General features: G+C 40.7%; 1 protein-coding gene and 1 long non-coding RNA gene across 2 annotated transcripts in view; one reads left to right on the top strand and one right to left on the bottom strand.

Annotated features, from left to right (window-relative positions):
* ca10a (carbonic anhydrase Xa) overlaps window positions 1–22,631 on the top strand; it is a 451,583-nt gene that overhangs the window by 352,042 nt on the left and 76,910 nt on the right. The gene's annotated exons all lie outside the window — the stretch shown is intronic.
* On the bottom strand, window positions 18,557–19,939 carry LOC124875226. The gene is made up of 3 exons (XR_007039994.1): window positions 19,808–19,939; window positions 18,791–19,613; window positions 18,557–18,716 (listed from the first exon to the last, which is right to left on the bottom strand). It is a non-coding gene; the product is annotated as an uncharacterized LOC124875226 (long non-coding RNA).

Here is a 22,631-nt window from a genome sequence, read left to right as displayed (position 1 = left end):
TATATAGCAATTTGCCAATTGGTGACTCCAATCTCTGCCAGGGCTTTTAAAAATAAAACAATAAACATTTACAGTATGGCAACAATTAAGGTGTTGCTTTAAAAAACATCAACCTGTGTGCTCACATTTAACTCAGATCCTTACAAACCTATGACACCATCATCTGAGCTGTCCCAAATTTTTTAAATGCATAATCTTGATGTTTGGAAACTTCTGAATGAGGAAAGTACTTAAAACAAATTTATAAATAATTATCTCTCATTATTCTGAAAAAAAAAAAAAAACTGGCAATCCTAACTGAGAATAAACAGGAAATTGTTTTTCTTTTTTCTAAAATACCCAGCCAAAGACTTGAGCTGTGAATTGCTATATACTCAGATGTACTATGTGTCCACTCTGTTTCACTGCTTGGTCCCTGATAAATGAAGTATATAAATCACACTGCCTTCTTGTGTGATATCATAGAGAAATCAGATGAAAGCAGCCAAAAAATAAGAAAGAGATTTATGAAGCTCTGCAAGTCTGGCTTATACTTTGGTACAACTTCCAGATGATTGAAGGTGGCATGTTCATCTGTTAAATCACGTGGAATTATAAAACATGAGAATGTCCAGCCATCATACTGTTTAGTAGGGAGATGGGTTCCATATTCGAGAAATGAATGTGGTTTGTTGCAAAAAGTGAGTATCAACTGAAATAATACACCCAGTGAACATGATATGATTTGTAGGTGTTTTTGGGTTTTGTTGGTCTTATTTCACAGTTGAAGTTTTGAATCATGTTTCCGCCAACCACGGACCTCACGGACAAGCAGAAGGCAGACATCTTGGATCGCTGGGTTCAGCGTCAGAAGGAGGAGGCTATGAGCAGTCTTGCCAGGTGTACGATAATTATCGTATTTGAACGATAATTCTGCTCTGTGTACGATGTACGATCAATATTCCTAAAAAAGGCCAAATGTACGATAATTTGACCATTCCGTGATTGTGTGGTTGTAATCAGTCATCATCAGCCTATCGCCAAAGTCTGTCGGAGTTTTTTTGTGAACCTTGAAGGCATCTGTTTCCGAATCCGGAAACAGATGCTGGAAATTCCAGCCAGTCATGCTTTTCTAAATGTGACCTACGTGTGACGTGATGCGTTGGCCTCAGAACAACGACCATGATTGACTGAATAGTCCACTGTGCCCCGCCCATGATTGAGGAAAAGAGGGGGGGGGGGGCTGCAGCTGATGATAAATCCATTCCGTACTGACGCCACAAAGCTTCGAGTGCCTGTTAGACGCTATTCAACACATCAACAGACTTGTTATTTTGGTTATGACGAGTGTACGATAATTTCCCCTGGCTGCGCACTCTGGTCCGGCAGTGAAGCCCTCGCCCTCCTCCCGCCGCAAGAAACGTCGGCGCGGAGCACCTTCCTGTGGTACGGCTGGCGAGGAGGTGGTTTCCCTGCCAGCTGACGTGAGGGCTGTGGCAGGGTAGCCCGCATCTTCATCTGCCACAGCACTGTCTCCCAGGCTCGCTGCACCTCCGCCCATGCCGTCTTCGCTCGCTGCAGCTCCGTGTTCTGAGGCAACACCTGACGAACTGGAGCAGCGTTTAAGGTTCTATGCACGCCAAATCAAGAGCTTCAGGACGACCAGCCTCATGTATTAATCTCCTGAGCTGATGGAGAAGATCAGGCAGATAGAGAGGGATTATGAAACGGCAGTAAGGCAGTTTTACTGCCGTCCTCATTCACCCACACCAGAGCCTGACACACCAGCTGGCTCAACCTCCACACGCTGCAGAGGACGTCGTAAGAGGGGTGCCTCGGCTGAAGTCATCGAGGGTCCCAGCGACGCCTCTGCCCACGCCACTGAGGGTCTCGGCGACGGCTCTGCCCACACCACTCTGCCCACACCACTGAGGGTCTCGGTGTCGCCTCTGCCCACATCAATGAAGGTTTCGGCGACGCCTCTGCCCACACCACTGAGGGTCTCGGCGACGCCTCAGCCTCTGTCCACGCCACTCAGGGTCTCGGCGACGCCTCTGCCCACGCCACTGAGGGTCCGCGCGACGCCTCAGCTTCTGCTCGCGCCACTGAGGGTCCGGGCAACGCTGCAGCTCCTGCTCACGCCACTGAGGGTCCGGGTGACGCCTCAGCTCCTGTTCACGCCACTGAGGGTCCGGGCGACGCCTCAGCTCCTGCTCACGCCACTGAGGGTCTCAGCGATGCCTCAGCTCCTGCTCACGCCACTGAGAGTTTTGTCCTCATTCTGGCTTCTGAACCCAGAGATGAGGGGTTCGAGGAGGAAGCGCCATCGGACCCTGTTCGTGAGGGGTTCAAGCAACAGTTTGTCCTCGTTCTGGCCTCTGAACCCAGAGACGATGGGTTTGAGGAGAAAGCGCCGTCGAACCCTGTTCCTAAGGAGTTCAAGGAACAGTTGGTCCTCGTTCTGGCCTCTAAACCCAGAGACGATGGGTTCGAGGAGGAAGCGCCGTCGAACCCTGTTCCTAAGGGGTTCAAGGAACAGTTTGTCCTCGTTCTCGACACCGCGTCTGCCTCCGAAGGTTCACCAGGCGCTGCCTCTGCCTCCAAGGGTTCGCCAGGCGCCACCTCTGCCTCCGAGGGTTTGCCAGGCACCGCCCCTGCCTCCGAGGGTCCACCAGGTGCCGCCTCTGCCTCCGAGGTTCCGCCAGGCCTTCGCCATTGGCCGCCTAGGTCTCTACGCCTCTGCCGGTCTCCAGATTCTCGCCGCTGTCACCGGCTGATCAGGTTTCTGAGTAGCGGGTCCTGGACTCGTCCTGAACTTTATTTATGCCCGCACGGACGACCTCTTGATCGCCCACTTGAACTCTGTGCCTGCTCGGGATGACCTCCTGGTCGCCCGCCTGAACTCTGCCTGCTCGGGACGACGAGCTCCTGGTTGCCCGCCTGAACCCTGTGCCTGCTCGGGACGACCTCCTGGTTGCCCGCCTGAACTCTGTGTTTGGTTCGTCCGTTGCTCAAGTCCTACCAGAACAGGCTGGCTAAAGCTCTGATAGTGGACTGAGCTAAAAAGGTGTGCGTGAGTATGGCTGTCTACAATCCTGGCTCGTTTATTCCAGGTTTGTCAGAAGGAATGGGCCAAAATTCCTGCAAACTAATGTGAGAAGCTTTTGGAAGGACACCCAAAATTTTTGACCCAGTCCATACAATTTGAAGAACAATTCTATCAAATACTAAACACATCTACAGGGGTTGGACAATGAAACTGAAACACCTGTCATTTTAGTGTGGGAGGTTTCATGGCTAAATTGGACCAGCCTGGTAGCCAGTCTTCATTGATTGCACATTGCACCAGTAAGAACAGACTCTGAAGGTTCAATTAGCAGGGTAAGAGCACAGTTTTTCTCAAAATATTGAAATGCACACAACATTATGGGTGACATACCAGAGTTCAAAAGAGAACAAATTGTTGGTACACATCTTGCTGGCGCATCTGTGACCAAGACAGCAAGTCTTTGTGATGTATCAAGAGCCACGGTATTCAGGGTAATGTCAGCATACCAACAAGAAGGACAAACCACATCCAACAGGATTAACTGTGGATGCAAGAGGAAGCTGTCTGAAAGTGATGTTCGGGTGCTTTTTGTATCCAAAAACATATAACCACGGCTGCCCAAATCACGGCAGAATTAAATGTGCACCTCAACTCTCCTTCCTACACCACAACTGTCCATCCACAGGGTCAATATACACGGCCAGGCTGCTATAGCCAAACCTTTGGTCACTCATGCCAATGCCAAACGTCGGTTTCAATGGTGCAAGGAGCGCAAATCTTGGGCTGTGGACAATGTGAAACATGTATTGTTCTCTGATGAGTCCGCCTTTACTGTTTTCCCCACATCCGGGAGAGTTACGGTGTGGAGAAGGCCCAAAGAAGCGTACCACCCAGACTGTTGCATGCCCAGAGTGAAGCATGGGGTTGGATCAGTGATGGTTTGGGCTGCCATATCATGGCATTCCCTTGGCCCAATACTTGTGCTAGATGGGCGCATCACTGCCAAGGACTACCGAATCATTCTTGAGGACCATGTGCATCCAATGGTTCAAACATTGTATCCTGAAGGCGGTGCCGTGTATCAGGATGACAATGCACCAATACACACAGCAAGACTGGTGAAAGATTGATTTGATGAACATGAAAGTGAAGTTGAACATCTCCCATGGCCTGCACAGTCACCAGATCTAAATATTATTGAGCCAGTTTGGGGTGTTTTGGAGGAGCGAGTCAGGAAACCTTTTCCTCCACCAGAATCAGGTAGTGACCTGGCCACTATCCTGCAAGAAGAATGGCTTAAAATCCCTCTGACCACTGTGCAGGACTTGTATATGTCATTCCCAAGACAAATTGACACTGTATTGGCCGCAAAAGGTGGCACTACACCATACTAATAAATGTTTGTGGTATAAAACCAAGTGTTTCAGTTTCAATGTCCAACCCCTGTATGTAACCTCTGAATTTGATGAAAATATAAACAAATCTCTCTAGTTTTCTTTTAGCACTTAACAAACAAAAATATTTCTGAGAAAATAAATCTTAATTGACCTAAAACATGAAAAGTTTAGTCTGATTTAAAATCAGATAGTGAGTCTTTTTATGCAATGTATATAAACATTTGGTTTCAGAGGATGCTTCCTGTGTCAGAGAGCCTATCACATCTATTATTAAATGTGACGTATTTTCAACAATGGCATAAGGCCCAGCTTGAGTTTAAGCTGCACTTAAAGAACATTAAACAGACTGCTGTGCTTACTTCCAGCTTGGATTATTAACTGTGATTACTAACAATCTGCAGAGATACTTTTTTCATTAAGCCTTTTTACTCATTTTAGAGTTTGGACTGTATTAGTGCCACAAGTCTCCTACCCACTTCCAGTGGGGCTGTGCTAGCTTTCTGCAACACCAGTTTGTGCAGTTATTTAAGGTACACCTACACATCTCTGTAAATTCAGGTCGTTACTATATCCCATCTCCACTGTGGTTGTTTTCATGTTGTAAGTAGAAATAAAAAGCCCGCTCTGTGAAAATACAGGAACTCATTTGCATGATTATTCCTATTGTCCTGACAGGTTTCTTAAAAAACAAACAATAATTATTTATGTATATAGTATAGCCTATGTGCAACCTCGATTCTGCCTCATTTCAAGTTTCTTGACTGCAGCGCAATAACCAATAAAGTCAGAGAGCCAGTCCATGAGAGGCTCTGTTGAAAAGGAATGACTAATCATACATTGGCAAAGATATGGACTGAAATGGTTTTAGAGGAATAGAACAGCCTGGAAAGCTTTCTTTTTCTGTGTTTCATTCCCAATAAATCCTCATTTCCATCATGGTTTTGTTCTTCAGAAGCTTTTGTGAGGAATTCTCACTGAGCATTCTACTGCCCAAGTGGTTTTATGGCTTGTGTCTTACCTTAGTCATAAGCAGATTGGCACATCTGTATGCTAAAATCAGCCAGCTATTCATCTGGAATAAGTAAAAAGCAAATGGTACGATGGCAGTGCACAACATACAGGTCACAAACTGTCAAAACTGAAACTTAGGTCTTTTATCTTTCTTTTAAACCAAACAAGGGGATTAAAAAGGGGTTGATTTTGACCGCTGCTTTAATTTTTTCTTACTGCCTTAGGCAGTTTGAGAAATGAATGTGCATTAGTAAAACACACACAAACAAGTTTCCATCAGTGTAAATCACAAAGCCCTGGCAAAAAACAATTTGGTCCTTAAATTGCACAGCCAAGTAAACTGCCCTGTCCCAGTTTACCAACATTTAAGAGTTTGTGCATTCTGGGGAAAATCAGACCATTTTGGGGGGTATTATGTTAAGATTAAGCAATTGGTACAGTTTCACAATAGGACACATGTACATCAGGAGAGGATAATTGATTATATGATAAAATGTGATCTGTTCAGACAGAAGATGAAAGTTATGTTTGGTAATGAACTTCTAAAGGGCTTTTCTTCTTTTGCTTTTCCTATGGTTCTGTTAAAAAAAATTCTGTTAAAAAAAATTTACTAATACAATGACTTAATGGACACATGTCTTGTTGTGGAGGATTTGGTGTTATATTCAAATTACATTAATATACTACATACAATAGATATGAATATAAGTGTTTAGTATGTACTTTAGATAAATTTAAAATAACTGGCCATAATTCTGGCCAATAGAAGGCGCTAAGGTACTTCCAATGTAATCCTGGTATTTATCTGTGAAAAATGTATCAAACAGCTTTAGGACGCATTGAGACTAGAAGTCTGAAGCATAATTTGCAATAGTCTACAAGGTATCAAAGAGTTTCTTCAGGATTTGTGACAGGAAGGTCAGTTAAAAAGCTATAAGCAGTTATATGTAGATGATAATCTTTGGTGTCCTTATTATTAACCCAGAATAATTAGACTGGTTAGTCCGAGAGGGAGCAAAATTGAAGTGGACTTTGTCTATCTTAAAATAAATCCAATCTCAACAGTTTCATAGTGGTTTGAAATGTTCAGAACCGTTAAACTGTTGTAAAGAATGGTGCTTCAGGACTGCCTGATATATAAGTAAACTGGTGTAAAAAGCACAAATATTGTAGTGGTTTACAGGTGTTTACAGATTCATAAATTAGTTTCAGCATAGATTCCTATGGTGTTTTTTAATATTCATTTGTTTTATAACAGTTAAAGCCTGCTTTGGTCCTGGCACCTCTTGAGGCTGGGATCAACTAATTTGAATTTTTACAAAATGAAGATATCAACATCGCAGAACATTACTTCAAAGCCACTTTTCACGGATGGATGCATTTCCTAATTATTGTGGAAATTGGCTGTTTATATGACATCTGATACTGCAACTCAGAATCTTTCCTATTGCTTATTTCAGTATGACCTATTGGTCAATGTTTTTGTTAGAATTTGTACTGTATTAATTTTTCTCAGTGGGAACATTTAGTTTGTCTACTTTACAAGTCTTGTTTGTTGCTTTAATGAGTCCAGGACTATAAAACCTTTCAACTTCCTACTCACAACTTCAAAACCACAGAAGACCTTTGTTTTATTTTTCTCCTTGTGCATTCCTTACTTTGTTCCAGCCTTTGGTTCAGTGGCTGAGTTCGAACACTTTGATTTCTTTGTGTTCGTGGCTGCGCATCCAGCAGATGAGCAGCATCACCGAACCTCATCTTTCATCTCTCCCCCACACAGTCCACAGTCATCTCAGAGGCAGTATGCCTTCTCTCTCCGTTTCTTCTTGTTGACAGTCTTAACCTTGCCAACCAGCTTGTCTCTACTGCTGCAGCCCTGAGATGTGAGCACTAACCGTGAATCAGTTACAAATCACTCTGAAATTGACTGTTTCACAGACTTTACCGTATAACAGGCCCACATGGCTTTGCACAGCTCAGATCACGACATTTCTTTGTTTGTGGGCTTAAAACACAGTCCAGCCACCAGGCAAGCAAATTTCCAAGTACCACACATCTAGCCATGTAGCAGACTGATAATGAAGTGTAAAATTGGAGGTTTTAAATTTAGAGGTACTGCTTCTTTAATGCATAAATAAAGCCTAAGGGTCAGGCACACGGTTTTCCCCTTATAAATCCCCGCTGGATTGTTCCTTACTACAAACAAAATATATAAATCTGATCTAAGTACCCAGGAGCAAACTGTCTGAGTGGGTGCCCTGCTCTATTTTAAGTCACATTATCTAGATGAAGTTTTTTATTTATGTTTTCCCTTAGATACATTTTCTGCCTTTGCTGGGTTTCCCTCTCTCCTTTTCCATTTCACCTGCCTGGTCTCTCAACAAAATGCAGTAACACAAACTGATAATGTGCTTTCTCAATGATTTTGTAGTCTGTGATAACTGAAGTTCTCCTGCTGTGTGTCAAGTAAACTCCCAAGGAAGCCGAACAGTGTGTCTCATCTGCATCTTTATCTACTCGGCTTTATTCTTCCTGGTCGTTAAGTGTGTTAGTCAGGTTGATGAAAAGATTTTAAATTAAAAGCCTCCCAAGTTGAATCGTGACAAAAGTTGCTCATGGGTTTTGTTCTGCTCGAGTGCCTTCTAAAGCACTCAACGCCTGGCACACTGAGCACAGCCAGGCGGATCGCAAATACAGAGCCTTCCACTTGAAAAATGGCCCTGGCAGATTACTGCATTTGTCTGCTATTGGAACAGCTGGAATTGTGGTAAGAATCCAGATCTTTGCACGGAGATAAGATACAGTATTTCATGCAGGCTGACGCATACATATGGCTCTGCCTTTTAACTACCTCGCTGTGATAAGTAGGCCGACAGCAGCATTGCAAACCTTCACTCTGTCTGAATGCTAATGAGGACGCTGCTATGCAATCAGAGCTGCTTTGAGTGCTCCAGCACAGAGCTGCAACTGGACCAGTAAACAGAATCTCGACCTCTCCTGTCTGTGGTGGTGTATGAATAAATGAGTCCAGAACTCTTTCATAACACGAACACCTCCATGGGACAAAACAAGACATACTTGTTACACATGAATCATATTAAATGGTAATATCAATCTTATCTGTGTTCTGACCATACACACCAATCAAGCATAACATTATGACCCCTGACAGATGAAATGATTAACACTGATTTTCATTTGATTATAGCCTGTGGCAGATTTTGATATGGACCATTTTGGCAGTTGCCCAGGGATTATTAGAACAGGGATATATAATCACCAAGTAAGAAACAAAATAACTTATTTGTCAGTTGTATTCAAAACACATTTTCTATTGCTTTTCTATTTACATTGCCTGCGGACCACTTTACACCACGATGCACTTAAGAAGGCAAGCCGGTTGAGGCAGAGTGATGACTTGGGCTACGTATTTTCTGTCGGGAAATCTTGGGCTCTGCTATCTATGTGGATGATTCTTTGGCATGTACCACCTACTTAAACTTTGTTGCAGACAATGTCCACTCTTTCATAGAAATGGTATTCCCTGATGGCTGTGGTCTCATTTAGCAGGATAATGTGCCTGCAAGAGTAATAGTGGTTCAGGATCATTTGAGGAGCAATGAGTTTGAGGTCCTGACTTAGGCTTGAACTTCCCCAAATTTGAAGCCAATCAATGTCCGTGGGATGTGTTGGACAGGCAAGTCTGCTCCATGGAGGCCCCACCTTGCAGTTTACAGAAAATAAAGGATCTGCAGCTCACATCTTGGTGCCAGCTAGAACACCTTCAGGGTTTTTGTGTACTCCATGCCTCAGTGGGTCAGTACTGTTTTAGCTGCTGTGTTCCTGACCAGTGTATTTTGATGTCACAAGTAACAGCAAGGAATTACAACTGTGATGAAAACATAACCTGGGGTGTCTTTGCTTTGAAACGTTTAAGTGAAAGAGCCATTTAGTTTTTGCAAATGATCAGTACATCAAAGTAGAAATATTATGCATTATTCATAGGTCAGAGGTATGAAATCAAACTTTGGGTATTGCTTTTTTGTTTTAAATAGTCAGTAAAGGAGCTTAATGGTAACCTTGAGCAAATACCGCTGTTTACTGTAAAGTAGCTATAAATTTATAACAAAACCATAAAATTGAATTACATGTTTAAAGAAGAGCTCATGTTGTTGGCGCTAAAATATCATGTTTTTACAATACCGATTCTTATCATAGGTACAATAATATTAATTTTCAGATATTAAGCTATGAAGAGTGAACAAACACTATATTTACACTTGCTGTTAATTATATGGCCTCAGGAAGCGGATCTTTAAATCACTTTCAACTACTGATATTTTAAAGACCAAGGCTGAACTTCTAATTTATTTTCAAATAGTGAGATTAAATTTTAGACAGGCAACTGACCATTTTGAAATATTTTGTAAACAGTTGCACACAGTAATGGAAGAGATCTAGAGTACAAACCCTGAATACGAGATATTTAAGTAGTTGTGCTATAGTAAATGTGCTTCTTGTGAAGAATATGATGCATTTTCCGTCATTCTGTCTTTGTCATTTTTTTCTTGTCGCTTGCATTATTATAATTTTGTACATGACTTTTATGGGTAGAAAAAATTGCCATCTGCTACAGAACTCTTTGTAGCAATTACATGTCTAATCATACTTCTGGTGGGAACTGTGCAGGAGAAACTCAGCACATGCCTGGTTGTAATTTGCCTTCTTTGTTTTGTTTTGGTTCTCTATTGCAGAACCAAAGTTGGAATCTTTATTGGTAATTTATCAAAATGTGTAAAGTTCCCTCTTGAGGACAGTCGAACACAATTCAAATTCATAGGAGAAGACTGATGAAGCAGCACTGATTTATAATTTTAAGTGACCTAATGTTTTTAGCTTATTGCTAAGTGTGGCATATTCCTCCATATAAAGGGAATATGCAAAACATGGATTACACGCTGGGCAGATAGAGCTATATTATTGCATCAGTATCATTTGGATTGAGTTTCTGTTCCTCTGACTAACAGAACAGCCAATAAAACCAATTACATTTTAAAAAGGCTTTCTATTTGCACTGTCAAAGAGCAATATTAGCATTCAGTCAAAGTCCTGGTTCACTCTCCAAATATGAGCTGAACAGTCACCCCTGGTTTCTGGCTCTCTCATCAGGCAGTGTTTAAGGATCTGCCAGTTCCAGAGACTGATCACTTGGGAATTTTCCAAAGGACCGCATGTTCCATCAATCCTTTGTTATGGCGGCCTCCACTGGAGACTGAAACCTTATAAAGATAAGACAAATTAGACTGTTAATGATTCAGGCAAAGCAATGATTTTTGTTTCTTTAATTCTTTGTAAACTGAACAGCAGAACAAAATAATGGCCAGAAAACTTTTTTAATGTAGACGTTTTGACAGATAGTTTTCCATGTTTTCATCAATGTTCGATTCTTTGAATACTTAATGTAATTGAGGTAGTTTCTTAATATGTTGGCATTAAGCCCTTAAATATGCTATGTGTTTCGACAAGTCTAGTTTTTGTCCAAAACTCCATGATCACAGATAAAAGTGTACAGTTTAGAAAAACCTCTGACTTATTGAAGATAGACACAGCCAAAGAATCCAACCCTAAACCCAACCCTGTCAAAAATGTTACACTTTATCTGAGGGAACTCTTGACAGTTAACAGCAACACAAGACATTTTTACACTCAAAGGTCTTCGCAAAAGTATGCATACCCCAAAAACCTTTTTCCACATTTTGTTATGTTACAACCACAACTGTGAAGTGGAATATTTATTTTTAAGTTTAAACCATAGTCACATTATAAAATAAGATCCTAACTTTAAACATGTCACAGAGCAGTCCATTAAATGACAGGCAGGGCAGAGAGAACGGCAAGAATAATTATTGTTAAAGCAAAGCCATTAGAAGCCTTGTTTGCATAAGCCATGTAGAAGCAAACATGTGGAAGAGGATGATCTGGTCAGATGAGAACAATATGAATGTTTTTGGCCTACTTGCAAAACACTATGTGTTGAGGAAAGCAATGCTGTACATCACATTGAACACACCATCCCCATAGAGAGACATGGTGGTGGCACCATGCTGTTTCTCATGTGATGGGAAGACAACTTGAGCTAAATACTGTTCAATCCTGGAAGAAAGGCTGTTAAAAGCTCCAAAAGACTTGAAACGTGGGTGTAGGTTCACTTTCTAGCAGGGCAATAATTATAAACATATAGCTAGAGCTCCAGTGGAGTGGTTTAGATAAAAGCATATACATGTTTTAGAATGGCCCAGACAGTGTACAAAATCTAATTTTTCTTATTTTTGCCAGTAAAGAATGAAATAATACATCATTTCCCTGCAGTTCACTAATGCACTTCTTTGTCACAACTATTACATAAAATCCCAATAAAAATCCATCAAAGTTTGTGATCCTGATTCGAGCAAAATATGAAGTAATACAAGGGATGTGAATACTTTTCCAGCACTGTAGCTGCTCTGCTGTGTTTTAGTAAAGGTGTCCTATTTAACAGTGCCTTGTGTAACATGCAACATTCAAATGTAGGACACTAGTGGTAAGAGGCATGGCAGGGAAGAGAAAATAAAAACAAAAGGTGCAGAAGGTAAATTATTAATAGAAATTCTGCTAAACTGAAACTGACACAAAACAGGAGTGACTTGAGACAAAGAAACAATCCAATACCTCCATCTTCCCATCCAAAATAAAGTTATATTGGTAGAAGGTTCTGCTATACTTAGACATCCCTCTCCCCAGGTGTATTTTCCATTTTCTGGGGTGCATATGCAAAGGGTTAGCTAGTCCCTCCAGTGAGTTCTGAGTTTTCCACAGCTTTTTCCTCTAGATGGACATGCCTGAAACCCCACAAAGAAAATCATCAGGATCAAATGCTCAAACAATCACCTCAACCTCAAGTTCAGAACAGCAGATGACTGGACTAGATTATCCTATGCTAAATTCAGCTTATCTAAAGCACTGTCTCAGAGTTATGTTGCATTTAAGTTTTTTTCTAAAACAAAACAAACATGGGTGTCAGTGCTATGTTAGACATCTGGTTTAATCTACGAGTTGGCCAAAACTGAAGGTACTACAGAAATAGAAACCAATTTCAGGAACCAGGGGAGTGTTTTGGGGTCAATACCCATTAAATATCTGTAAATGAAACTTCATCTGTCTGTGGAAACATTAAAATCTAGTTTTACAGTGTAAACACTGAGAACTGACTGAATACCAGGCCTGTAAGTGTGGTAATTGACAAATTTGGAACAAGATGTATAGAGACCTCAAAAGTAAAACACGGACAAATGCGGAACACAAACAAGAAGTTCAACCTGAAGTAAAAATAAATAGAATCAAACTATTCTCAAAAGATAATAATAAAGTTTATGTTGGGCATTCCCATTCTTTAAGTCAGTCCTTAGATGGTTTTGTGCTTTGGAGTGCATGTGCGTGTGTGCATGAGGGTTAGGTTTAGGGTAATTGTCAGGGTTAGGCCATATGAATGACTGGAAGAAAATGTAAGGTCCCTGTAAGGATAGCAAGACACTCCCGTTTCCAACCTGCCATTCTCCCTCCATGTACTCTCCCTGACATGCCTCTTGAGATAACAGATGGCATCGTGGTTCCAGAGCATCTCTTCTTACCGGGCCCCTGCTCCACTGTCATGTCGCTGGCACAGCCTCAGTCTTAATCAAGGGCTAGAAGGATGCCACTTCCCACCTGCACTCTGTCACTCAGCCAGAGAGCACCCATGCAGATGAGGATGATGTAAGGAAAAGAAGGCAATGCCTCATCATCTTCTTCTATTTTCTTTCTGGCAGTATCATCTCAGAGGATAGAAGAAGTGTTGAAAAGTTTATGGGAACCGAATCAGCACAGGGAAAACAAGACAGATGGTTTTAGAGTATCTGGGCTCTGATAGTCCTATATTTCTTTCTAAATATGCTCTGAATGAATGTTAAACAGCTGCTCCTGTATTTAATTTTATCTTTACTCTATGTGTTTAAAAGACACGTTTGTGTTTTATATTTGTCATATTTGTTTTTGTCTGTCTTGAATATTCACAGCAAGTTGCTGAACTAAATTTTAAATTTACTTTTAAAAATTCAGGGCACCATCTGTCGAAAGTTTGTCTCTGATGTTCAGAGCAAACAACATCAAAAAAACTCCTTCATTCACTGCCCAACTCAGCAGGTTTCCAGAGACTTTTTTGGGGGGAGACAAAAATATTCAATCAGTTTCAGCTTTTAGACTCGTGTTCATCTCTTTGGAAGGACTGCCTAACAAACAGATGTGAAGGTAACATCAGTTTGCTGGCAGGAGTCTGCCTTTTATTATGTTTGAGTGAGCTAGTTCTCTAACTCTCATTCTGAGCAACCCGTAAGTAGCATCAAATATTTATCGTTGTACCTGTCTTCCATCAAAGCTATTGGCTGCCTTTGCCTGTCTTTGCCCTGAGGTTAGCAATACAATGTCAAAAAAGTTGGAGTGAAGAAAAAGTCTATTATTTTTTATCTGTCTTTCTCGCTTCTTCATGCGCGCTGTATATGCTGTATTTATGACCTTGGTGGGGCAAAAAGAACTTTAAATCAGAAACAAGCCTAACTCTCTTGTACCTTCATTGAATTCCAAAACAGAGCTTTTGTCCAGTATTGCGATTGCAATCAACTGTTCGGACTGCACAGCATAACATTATATCCAGCTTTCTATCTGTTTCTCCCTCCTTCATGGCTTATCTGTTGGCTGTAGTTTCAGGGGTCTATTATGGTCAGGCCTAGAAGAGCCAGGGGCCCTGTGGGAACAATTGTTCTCCAATGCAGTGAAAAGCATTTGGCCCTTTACCAATTTCTTCTGTGTTTGCTTTAAATCATGCATACATGTCTTACGTCAAAAACATTTTAATATCAGACAGAAATTATTTGAGGATATACAAAATGCAGTTTTCAAATAATAATTTAATTTCTTCCAGGAAAAAATATAATTGAACCAACCTGCCCGTATGTGAGAGCATGTTTGTTTCCGTGTTACAATGTGAATTAAATATAATTAACCAGCTGACATTACTTTTACTGGCCACACACAGACCTGATCACAACCAGACCTATAGAATGAAGACATCACGTAATTAGAATATCTCTGACAATATGTAGTCTAAAAGATGTAAACATGTAACACATCTTGTTCCGGTCAAAAAATATTGAAGAACAGATGAACAACAAAGTCATTGATAGCTATCAGTCTCACAAAAAGTTGCAAAGCCAATTCAAAGGCTTTGGTCTTCAACAAAAGTGAGAATCATTATCCATAAATGGGGAAAACGTGAAATTTCCAAGAGGACATCAACAACTCTATGATATCGCAAAAGAACCAACAACATCACTTACAGCACTGCAGGCCTCACTTGCCTCAGCAAAAGTCAGTGTTTATGATTCAAAACTAAGAAAGCATTGGGGAGAACAAATAACATTTGGGCAGTCAGACGTGGTGGTGGTAGTGTGATGATCTGGGACTGCTTTGCTGCTTCAAGGCCTGGACAATTTATAATTGATGGAGCCAGAAATCCTTATCAGTTGCAGAAAATCCTGAAGGATAATCTTAGCCTTACGTTTTTGACCCTAAGCACAAACACACAATGGTTATGTTGCAGGACAATGATCCAAAGCAAACCACCAAGTGAATTGCTAAACTAAATCATGGTTTTGAAATGACCTAGTCAAATTCTGCTGTAAACTCAACTAAGTAGTTGTAACTTGTGACTCAAGTCATGTTAGAAAGTTCGTTTTTTTAGCCCTATGGTGGACCAGGAGAAGGCAAGCTGTGTTTTATAGTATGAAGCTGTTGCCTCATACTATATAGTGCAAAAGGATGTTTACAAGAATAATTTAATAATAATAATTTAAGTGATGTGCTTATTATGGGTTATACTTGATTAATTATTTCTTAATCATAAATCTGGTTGCATAAATGTGCCAAAAGCTACAAAAGTTTGGCATTTTAGTAACTAACATATGAAAAGAGATTTAAGCAGAAAGCCACACTTGCCCACCTACTTGACAGGAAAGAGTATTTTGGGAAAATAAATTTAAGCTTCCGAAATCTAAAATACTTTTTTAACCAGTTGAAACTAAGCTCAGGACTACATGATGTTACTGTAATGACCTGCACTGTGTGCTTAGGTCGAACATTAAATATTGCACTGTTGTGCACGGCCAGGGATCCGTTTGATGTAGGTATGGCCTTTGCTGTTCTGCAGAAAGTACAGTTGGGTGTAATTTAATGATCTACAGCACGATGAACTAATATAGGTCTAAGGACTTATTTAGCACTTCTAAAATTTGTTGGAACTAGATTTCAATTTTTTTATTTTTTTTATTTATGTCTTAGTAGGTCAATATTTTGTGGCTGCAACATTGTTACTTTAAAAGTTAAGACGTTTTTTTTTTTTACTATTATACTATTCTTTGTTCTGCAAGGTTACTAAAATGAATGAATAAAGAGGGGTGCAGACAAAAATAAAAATAGCTTCCACCTTTAACAGTGAAATGTTCATTCAATTGCCCAGTATACCCATGTTTCATAAACAGTGGTGAGTTTTCATTTGGGCCATATGGGTGGTTGCTCAGGGCAGCAATAAAAAGGAGGGTGGATAGGCCCCAGACAAAAAAAAAAAAAAAAATAGTAATTTATTTGTCAGCTGTAGCCTTGAAAAGGTTTGTATTTCTTTTATGCATGCACTGTTAATGGCGAGCCCATGTGTTTAGTAGACAGCCCTTGCTTGTTATTGAGAATAGGGAAACATGCTTTGTGTGGGACTGCACTGCATAATACCCTGCCCGAGAATCTTAGATCATTTTCTGCATTCTAATTGTGAGGCTGGAGAAGGGGGAGTTCACCGAGAACTCCATTCTTGCGAGAACTGCCAGTGTTTATTAATCAACCTTGAAACTTGTACCTGAACTTGACAATTTCCTGCTCCCAAACCTACACAGGTTTTTGATAAATGGAGACCATTGTGAGGATGTTTTTCAGTCAATCAGAGATTTTTGACATGTTTACCAGAATATACATATTTACAATGTACAATATACACATATATGCACCTTTTTATTATATATGTGTATATTGTACATTGTAAATATGTATATTCTGTAATACAAAAACAAAACCAAAGAGCAAAGTGTACCGGAGTCAAATTCCTTGTTTGTATGTATAAACTTGGCAATAAAGCTGATTCTGATTCTGATAAGAATTTCATCAAAGTCAAAATAATGCATCATGTCAAAACTTGCTGCTAGATTTCTACTTTTTATTGTCATATGTGTTATATTTGTTTAAAGAAATTATTGACTTCAGTAGAACACAATATGCTTAAACATAATCTGGAATCATAAAAGAGAACACTAACTTTTAAGCTACAGCTGTACTGAGTTTAAAAAAAAAAATCCACATGTTCACAGTCAAGCATGTACTCACATGTTACTTTGAGACAGATTCACAGAAATGCATAGTTTCAAATAGAACTTCAGATTGGATTAATCCTGAGTTTAAAAAAAACACAACCTGAACCTTAATTTTATTCATAAAAGTATGAATTTTTTTATTCAGGCAATTGCCTAAATAACAAAACAGGAAGCAAGAGATATGAGTGTGTCAAATGAGGAGAAAAAAGACAGGGGTCTCTGGTGAGTCAAAAAGAGTTACACAAAAGACAACAAAAAGAAAACTTAATCAACACATTTCAAATTCAAAACTGAAATGAATGAATTTATACTTCTACATCCAGGCAAAAGCAAATAGGAAACTGCACAGATGAATGCAGAAGATTTTTGGTATTTATTCTTTCTGCAATGCAAGGTCATTTCAGCTGGATCTCCACCTGAATAAATCTTTTTTAGAGTTGTTGTTGGTATTTCTTTAACAAAAAATCCTGGTGTAATTGCAGTTAGGGATATGACTTTAGTGTTTGTGAGTTTTTGAATAATTGGTAAGTATTAATTTTATATCCATTTTAACACAAGCAGACAAGAACTCTACTTAACAATCAGCGTTATACCGTACTAAGCAACTGATAGAATTTCAATGAGCTCTCCTTTAGAGGCAACTGAATGTTACGTCTATGTGTTGCCATGGGTCAGTACGAGATTCTCACAATACGATCTTGAATAAAGATACATTTTCACACAGTATATTAGTATTAAGAATTTAAAATCAAACTTATTATTAGAGGTATAATGTAAAATGTGGTTGTTTAATTTTCATAGATAGACGTAAGCAAAAATATAGGATAAACTACTAAACTTAGCAATATTTTCAAGTCCCCTTTGTACAGAATATTCGACCTTTTTAGCATTTTGCTTGATATAGACTCACATAAGAATGACAAATTAATATTGGCTGCTTAATTTGTTGAGCTATATGTTTAAGTAGCCAGCCTGCAGTCTGCTGCCAAACAAACAACCCACTTGTAGCTTTCTTAGTGTGGGTGTAAAACAGCATTACATTAGTAAGAGTGACAGCTGATGCTTCTTTTGTTTCAATGCCATGAGTGTTCTTATTTTTAGCAACAAAAATATTTCCAAAAAGTTTAATTTCTCTTACTTCTAAATGAAAAAACAGTGTCAACCAGCAACAAGTGGGGATGACACATTTTGATGTAAAATTACTGTCATGCAATCAGGAAGTTTGTTTCTGGTAGGAAACAAGACAGACATCTCTCATATATGAATAACTTTGGGTATGAATAATTTTGGCCTTAGCTGTAAAAATAGCCTTGTTTTAGATTAAAAAAAATTCATCTGGGTTTAGACTACATTTATGATACAAACAATGGGACACGTGTAAGAAGCTTAAATATAAAAAGTGCTAGAAAAGTACCAACCAAAACTAAAACATGGCTTGGTGTTTTTCATTTACTTTCTTAAAATCTCAGAATGATGTTTACAAACTTTTCTGTAGACAGTAGTTGTTGCAATTATAGTCTGATTATAATGTCAACATGTGGACACATACCTTTTGTTCAGGTGTAAGCTTTTACAGGGAGAGAATGGTGGAGGATGTAAACTCACTGAGATAAAAGTCTGACTTACCTATAAGATCTCTGTGTGCCCTTTCCTTTTTAAAATGGTGTCATGGCAGATAACCAGGTGATTCTGTTGCAGGCAACAATTACGGAAGCAGAGTTCAGGTTTCCAGGTTTGTTGACAATCTGTAGAAAACAGTGATGTCGTTGAGGGGTCTGTTGTCTGATGGTCGGGTCACTGAGAAAGAGATAAATGAGTATGACTGACAGAAGGAGATGTGCTATCATGAACCGATGGAGGATTCTACTTACTGTCAAGTGAGTCCTGCCATGGAGATTGAGATTGACAGGGGAGGTTGTAGCGCAGAAATATAGGTTTTATCAGTTCTTTGTCCTGGTGGAGGTGTGTGGACAGGCAGAAGGTTTCCAAACTGGTAAACAGAAGAAGTGGTAAGTTCGTTCCTTAACACGCAGGCTCGAGGAAGTTCAAGGAGGTTCTTGGTCGGGTAAGCACAGTGAAGCACTTCCGTCCAAACATGAACTTGAACATGGACCAGAAGCCGGGAAAAATCCAGGTCTGGGACTTCAGGGTAAATCCACTCTGGGAGAGTGGAGCACAAAAATTCAGGTAAGAGACGTGGTCTGCTGGTCTGATTACCACTCAGGTGAGTTAACAATCTGATGTCTCCTTCAAGGTTCCTGCTGCTTAGGAGCTCTTCCTTGAATAGCCTAGATGATTCTCAGCTGTTTGATTGCACCTGCCTGTTGCATCCTGCAGGAAGAGGTAAGAGAAAGAAACTGCACACATAACACAAACCATTGCTCAGCTTCGTGACATGACATCACTCACCCCCACTCCTCCCTCAAGGAGCGCCTTGTGGCAGCCATCCGGAGGTAGACAGGATGGACGCCTCAAAGTCCTTGATGAGGGTAAGTGGAGGATGAGACTGCGGGGTACCCAGGAGCGAACCTCAGGACCATACTTCTCCCAGTCGATGAGGCACTGCATGCCACGTGCTGTACAAAGAGAATCCACTGTACGACGAACCTCAAAAGCAGGATGGCCATCGACATCCCGGGTGGGTGGAGGTGGTCTGGCTCGATGGCAGAAAGGACTGGATTGGACAAGTTTGATCTGAGAGATGTGGAAAATGGGATGAACATGGAGATGAGATGGGAGTTTGAGACGGACAGATGAGGGACTGATGACGGAATCAATTTTAAACAGGCCATGGAATCTGGGTATGCTTTAAGGGGAAAGGTTTTGCAGGACAACCAAACTTTCCAGATGAATAGGTGGGAGCTGGGATTATTTTTCTGTCAGCGAACCTTTCATTTTGAAGAGATGAATGCTGGAGAGCAGTCATGGTTTGGTTCCAGCACATCTGCAACGTTGCAGATGTGCACGGACTGAATGCAGGATGGGCTCTGGGAAGGACGAGGGGAGGAGTGATGGTTGATAGCCTAGGGAAGATTCAAAAAGAGACAAACCAGATGCAGTGGAAACATGGGAATTGTGTGCATACAGGTCCTTCTCAAAATATTAGCATATTGTGATAAAGTTCATTATTTTCCATAATGTCATGATGAAAATTTAACATTCATATATTTTAGATTCATTGCACACTAACTGAAATATTTCAGGTCTTTTATTGTCTTAATACGGATGATTTTGGCATACAGCTCATGAAAACCCAAAATTCCTATCTCACAAAATTAGCATATCATTAAAAGGGTCTCTAAACGAGCTATGAACCTAATCATCTGAATCAACGAGTTAACTCTAAACACCTGCAAAAGATTCCTGAGGCCTTTAAAACTCCCAGCCTGGTTCATCATTCAAAACCCCAATCATGGGTAAGACTGCCGACCTGACTGCTGTCCAGAAGGCCACTATTGACACCCTCAAGCAAGAGGGTAAGACACAGAAAGAAATTTCTGAACGAATAGGCTGTTCCCAGAGTGCTGTATCAAGGCACCTCAGTGGGAAGTCTGTGGGAAGGAAAAAGTGTGGCAGAAAACGCTGCACAACGAGAAGAGGTGACCGGACCCTGAGGAAGATTGTGGAGAAGGGCCGATTCCAGACCTTGGGGGACCTGCGGAAACAGTGGATTGAGTCTGGAGTAGAAACATCCAGAGCCACCGTGCACAGGCGTGTGCAGGAAATGGGCTACAGGTGCCGCATTCCCCAGGTCAAGCCACTTTTGAACCAGAAACAGCGGCAGAAGCACCTGACCTGGGCTACAGAGAAGCAGCACTGGACTGTTGCTCAGTGGTCCAAAGTACTTTTTTCGGATGATGTTGCATCACTCTTTTTGGTCATGATTTTCAATCATCTTTAATCAACTTGTTTATATTGTACATAGCCCATTAGTCTTGATTATTCTTTAATTCTGCTTGGTAGTTTAGTTGGATTGCTTTAGCATAGTAAAGAGTTTGTTAATTGAAATATGTTTGACTTTGAGTTGACTTATTTTTGTTAACAAATTCTTGTATTTTAAGAAATTGCGTGAATTTATTCCGTGTGTGTGCAGAGTTTATGCTGTCCAATAATGTCAGAACTCGTCTCACACCTTTCTATTTTGTCCTAATACCATCGCCTTACTGGGCTGGTATTCACAGGACAACCCTCAACAGACCAAAATATTATTTGATAAAATATTAAAATATTAAATATTAAATAATATTCTCAGGTTAATAATCACAACAATACTCTGCCCAGACAAGATGATGACTCCAGGAAATGGGATTGTTGGTGCAGAGACACCGAAGGGTGTTCTCCATCTCCTGATTGCGATGTTCACAGTGACCATTAGTTTGGGGATAGAAACTTAAGACGAGTTTGGTTTGGGCACCAGGAGAAGAGAGGGAATTCTTCCAGACTTGAGATATGAACTGGGGTCCTCTATCAGAAATCACTTCGATAGAGAGTCCATGAAATCTGAAAACATGATTTATTAATAATTTGGCAGTCACAGAAGCAGATTAAAGTCTGAGAAGAGTGAGTAGATGGCAGGCTTTAGAGAAACTGTCAATAATGGAGAGAAAAAGTGTTTAAAGTGTTTTATTATTATTCGATGTAGATAAATCTGTGACAAAGTCCACGATGATGTGAGGCCAAGGCCGATTGGGAATGGAGAGAGGTTGGAGACCATTTAGGGGTTTCTGGGAGTTATTTATTGCGATCACCAATGGAACAGACTATCACGTACCCCACCACATCTTTGTCATCAGAAAGAGCGACAGATGAAGGTGATAGTACAACTGAATCCGGGATGACCTGAGAAATTGGAAGAATGTGTCCAATGACTACCTACAACGTGATGTTGGATGATATGTAGAGACGGCCTGGGGGTCCCCTTCCTAGGTCCAGTTCTCCAAGTCCTAGGAGAGGGCCCCAATGATACATGACTGCAGGATTATGGGTTCTGGTTCCTGGGGATTCTCCTCCAGGGACAACTGACGGAAGAGTGCATCTGGTTTGGTGTTCTTAGAACCTGGGCGATAACGGATAGTGAAGTTGAATTGGATAAAAACAATGACCAGAGAGACTGATGAATCTTGAGAAGCTTAGCTGAATGGAGATAGGAGAGGTTCTCGTGATCTGAACAGATTAGGTAGTGCCCTCCAGCCAGTGTCGCCATTCTTCTAGGACCAGTTTGACGGCGAGGGGTTCCGTATCTCCAACGTTGTAGTTCCCTTTTGGGGTTGAGAAACATTTGGAAAAATATGCACTGGGATGGAGCTTACCATCAGAATGAGACTTCCGGAACAGCACGATTCCAGCCACTGTGTCTGACTCAGCCACTTCTATGACACTGGTTTTTGGGATCAGGATGGGCGAGAATTGGTGCAGAGGAGAATTTCTCCTTCAGTTCCTGAAAGGCTTTTCAACTTCTGGAGTCCAGCTAAAGACCCTCTTAGAAGACATGAGGGCTGTGAGAGGTGAAGCGGTCTTACTGTGCTCAGCTTGGTGACATGACAAATGGATGATAAAATGTTTTTCTTTTAGAAAAATCTTCCTGTATAAAAAGAAAACCCATTTTGATATCAATTGGGAGCAGAGGCATAGATATAGATAAAAAGGCAACTCCAATACAACTGAAACCTCTCAGCCTGAGGCCACCGTCTACTCTTATTTGTATCTGCATGC

The sequence above is a fragment of the Girardinichthys multiradiatus genome, chromosome 10, assembly GCF_021462225.1.
Source record: "Girardinichthys multiradiatus isolate DD_20200921_A chromosome 10, DD_fGirMul_XY1, whole genome shotgun sequence".
Classification (NCBI taxonomy): Eukaryota; Metazoa; Chordata; class Actinopteri; order Cyprinodontiformes; family Goodeidae; genus Girardinichthys; species Girardinichthys multiradiatus.
The sequence above is the reverse complement of the archived record's forward strand: the minus strand, read 5'-3'. Positions and strand labels throughout refer to the sequence as shown.